A 4,536-nucleotide genomic window follows, 5' to 3' on the forward strand; every position below is an offset into this window, starting at 1 on the left:
AAAAAACTATGCTGAGAGGGACCAGCAGTTAGCATAATGGCCATGTCGCTGAACTCCCATGTAGTCGACTGCCGTTTGAGTCCCGGACCCAGTGGCTTAAACTCACTCTGGGCGCATGTGCGTGCATGCCCAAGATCCCGAGAAGAGAATGGAGGAGAAGGGATTGTGGCATGGCCATCCCCCCTGGGGGAAGATGTCTTGCTTTCTATCTGTCTGTCTCTCTCTGTCTTTCTGGCAAGCACACGCACCCTATAGCAAAACCTCTCAAAAACAAACAAACAAACAAAAAACTATGCTGAGTGAAAGAGGCCACAAACAAAAGGCAACTACAATATGATTCTACTTGTGTGTAATACCCAGACTGGCAAATCCATAGGAAGAGAAAGCAGACTGGTGGTTGCCATGGAAATGGGGGAGGGAATGGGGAGATAACTGCTTAATGGATATGGGTTTTCATTCTGGGGTGATGCAAATGTTTTGGATTTAGCTAGAAATGGCAGTTGTATAACATTGTGATTGTACGAAGTGCCAATGAAGTGTTCCCTTTAAAATGGTTAATTTGGGGGCCAGTAAATGGCATAATGGTCAAATCAGTGGACTCCCAGGTAGCCAGCCATGGTTTGAGTCCCAGACCCCGTGGCTTAAAACTCACACCAGGCATGTGTGTGTGCATGCCTAAAGTTCTGAGAGGAGACTGGCCGAGGAGAAGGGATTGTGGTGTGACCACCCCCATGGGGAGAGTGTTTTCTCACTTTCTGTCTGTCTCTCAGTGAGCGCATGTGCCCTATATCAAAAATCTCTCTCTGGGGACCAGCAGGTGGCATGATGGTTAAGGTGCTGGACACTCCCACATGGCTGACCACAGTTCAAATCCTGGACCTCATGGCTTGCTTTCTTATTTTCACTTTCTCTCTCTCTCCATTTCTCTCTTGTCAAATTAAAATAAAATGAATGAATGAATACAATTAAATAAAAATAATTATTTTTAAAAAATCTCTCTCTCAAAAATGGTTAATTTTGGGAACCAGCAGTTAGCATAATGGCTATGTCGCTGGACTCCCATGTAGTCAACTGTGATTTGTGTCCCGGACCTGGTGGCTTAGAACTCATGCCAGGCGCATGTGTGTGCGTGCCCAGGATCTCGAGAGGAGAATGGAGGAGAAGGGATTGCGGCGTGACCATCCCCCCTGGGGGGTGATTTTTCTCTTTCTGTCTCTATGTCTCTCTCTCTTTCTGATGAGCGCACGTGCCCTATAGCGAAAACCTCTCAAAAAAAAAAGGTTAATTTTATGTTATGTGAATTTCACCTCAATAAAGTAGATGACAAGAAAATAATATGGGGGGAAAACATCAACACCAACCTCCCCCCCAACACACACACAAACACAAAAAAGTCAAAGCAAACAAATTCTTAGGGGCCAGCAGGTGGTGTGGTAGCTAAGGGCATTGGACTCTTACATGGCCAACATTGGTTTGAGTCCTGGACCTGACAGCTTGCTTTCTCATTACCCCTCTCTCTCTCTGTGTCCCTCTCTGGTCAAATAAATAAATGAATAAATAAATAAATAGTTAAATAAACAATTCTTTTTTTTTTGGTTTAAAGTATTTACATTTATTAAATTTACAATCAGAATGGAACATCTCCTAAGTCATCAATATCCTGAGGAGGAAAAATCCAACACAAAGCAAATGAGTTTCCTGTCCCATCTCCTCCACGGCACCGCTGAGGAAGTTCCCACTTCACAGAGCTGCTGAAGTCCTTTCTAGTTCAGAAGGATGGACATTTGGTAGGAGCAACAACAACATGTTCATCTTAATAATGGAATGGATGGTCCTTTGTTAAAGTCTTTTCCCATTTTCCAAGTCTCTGTACCCCAACCTGGGAGGCAGCAGGCACTGTCAGAGGTCCAAGGGTACCATCTGCATCCCACCAGTCTGCACGGCCTCTGAGAAGAAAGAAGCTGGACCAGTGTGAAGTACCAAAGTTCAGGTGTCTGTGTCACAGTGGAGTGGACTGTTCAACTTTTCCAACACTGATTACAACCACAGATGTGCCCTTTTCTCGGTATTTTAATACCACTGGAGACTTTTCATTAAGACCTTGTTCCTTTGCACACATTTTGGCACAACATATTGTCCTCCAGGTGCAGGGGTGGATAACTGCAGGCTGGAAGTAGGAAGAGGGCACACACTCTCTCTTTTTGCTTCTCAGGAACCCAGACTTGTCCAGCATGAAACTGCAGGTGAACCCAACCACCTGTGTTTGCAGGGCGACTTCTCCCATGAACCACACACCACCTGACTCCATAGGCCTCTTGTGGGGATTCCATGGCCTCTGTTTCTGCTGACTCCATCTTCCCAGCCACAGATGCAATTCTGGCCCAGGAGGACAGCACAGCCTCTGAGGCAGAGGTTGTCACAATTGTATTAACTCCCTTGAGGAGAGCTGCAGCCTCTTCTGGGTTAGAACAAGCCTCTGCAGGTGGAGGAACCACTTCTGGAGGATTAGTCCTTTCAGAGTACATCCCTTCCTGAGGACTTTCTGCAGATGCTTTCCCTCTGCCCATCTTTAATTTTCCTCGTAATGATGACTCAATCCTGGCCTCTCTTGCTGTAGTAGGAATATCCTTCTGATTTGGATAAGCATAGGCACACAGTCTAATATATGCATCTAATTTCTGGCCTTTGGAGCTGATCTTTAATTATTGGCACCAAGCCCGCAAAATATCTCAGTGAAGCTGGTTGACTGGTGGCAGTTTAGAGGGCAATGGGGGAATTGGTATATTTTTTTGAGGCTGTAGGCTGTCATTGCTTTGTGCCTTCTCCTTTGGACTGGAAGCTTGGTCATCCTTCGCAGATCTTTTTCGTTTTTTCCCGTTTGCTGAGGTTGCCAATAAACCTGTAGATGTGCTTGGTTTACTGGAAGTCCACTGTTGCTCTTGAGTTTCAGACATTTGTTCACACTTAGAATTTCCACACTCTTCCCTTGACTTCTCTGTGGATTTCTACTCCTTGCCTCTTGCATGCACCATACTCTCAACGTAGGTCTGGCTGATAAAGGAAAAATTCTTCTCACTTCCCACCCAGTCAATGGCTCTTGATCACTTTCAAATAAACAATTCTTAAATTCTTAAAAATTCTCTGAGAAATAGAGATGTTTAGAGAATATAGCTCATTTTATTTTGCACTTAGTAAATGTAGTTTCACTGTTTTATTTATAGTTGGAATTCTACAATAAAGTCTCCAAAATATTAGGGATGAGAAAGGCTAAAAACAACAGCTGCAATAAAATAAATACAAATACAATAAAATGAAACAAAATTTAGAAACAAAATTTAAGGCTTACAATGAGCAATAACTTCACCAAGCATAATTATTAGTTCAGAGGCATACAAATAGAAAGTCTAAAATCTCAGAGTATAGTAATTACATATGATTAAGATTCTTTACTTTTTAAAAATAATTATTTACTCATTCATTTATTTTAATTTGACTAGAGGGAGACAGAGAGAGAGAGAGAGAAGGAAAATGAGAAAATAAGCCACCAGGTCTGGGACTCAAACTGTGGTCAGCCATGTGGGAGTGTCCAGCACCTTAACCACCACACCACCTGGTGGTCCTAGTATTGTTTCTTTACTTTTCAACTTTATCACATTTAAAAATTCAAATCACCTTAGATAATGTCTTAAGTCTAGTTATAATTTATGATTTAGTGTTACTATTTATAAACTCACTAAAACATTTTCTGAGGTAGTTATAACTTTTTTATTTCATATCAAACTTAGTGACTATAAAGATAAGAGTTCCATATGCTTTGAAGGAAACACACAGCGGAAAGAATAAAATGTCTGAATCATTAAAGGACTGAGAGAGAACCTCTATGCTAGGCATTATTCTATGGCATTGTGTTACTTTTTTTTCTAATCCTATAATATTACAGTGTGGTCAGCATTATGACTAACTTCAAAACCTTTTGCTTTATAATAAATGCTCTTCCTTATATTTTATGTATCATTTTATACTTTGAGATATATTCACCTATATTTATTAGTTCAACTTCAGTGGTAATCCCCAGAGACAAGATAGGTAGGTAATTAATTGAAGCTTTATGTCTTCTGGTCTGCAGATATGGTGAAAGCTTTAGGAAGACTGGTGAACAGTGTGAAGACAGACAGTGTGCTTAAAGGCATGCTTGGTATGGACATGGAGAAGGGCAGCTTGTTTCCTACATACACTGCTTAGAGTGGGCCTTGACAGGATAAACTGAGCCGGAAAAATCTGAATGTGGCTCTACATTTAGGCCTCAGTGACCCAAAGTGTTTACTTATTCAACTTCATTGTAAAAGGATATTGTTTATTTGTGATTATTTTTGTCCAGTAAACATAATAATCATCATTATCCATAATCACAGATTGAACACAGTTTCACAGTTTTTTTTTTTTTTAATAAGGAGGACACAGAAAAAAAAAGTCCCCAACCTTAAGGAGGTGATAACAGAGCCAGCCAAAGATCATGCCTACATGATCATGCCATGT

The 4,536-nt window shown here is 41.2% G+C and overlaps 1 pseudogene; it reads right to left on the bottom strand.

The window, feature by feature from the left end:
• Positions 1-2,070: 2,070 nt before the first annotated feature.
• Positions 2,071-3,032, bottom strand: LOC102492228 (developmental pluripotency-associated protein 4 pseudogene; annotated as a pseudogene).
• Positions 3,033-4,536: the final 1,504 nt, after the last annotated feature.

The sequence above is a fragment of the Tupaia chinensis genome, unplaced genomic scaffold (assembly GCF_000334495.1).
Source record: "Tupaia chinensis unplaced genomic scaffold, TupChi_1.0 Scaffold000680_1, whole genome shotgun sequence".
In the NCBI taxonomy this organism is placed as follows: domain Eukaryota; kingdom Metazoa; phylum Chordata; class Mammalia; order Scandentia; family Tupaiidae; genus Tupaia; species Tupaia belangeri.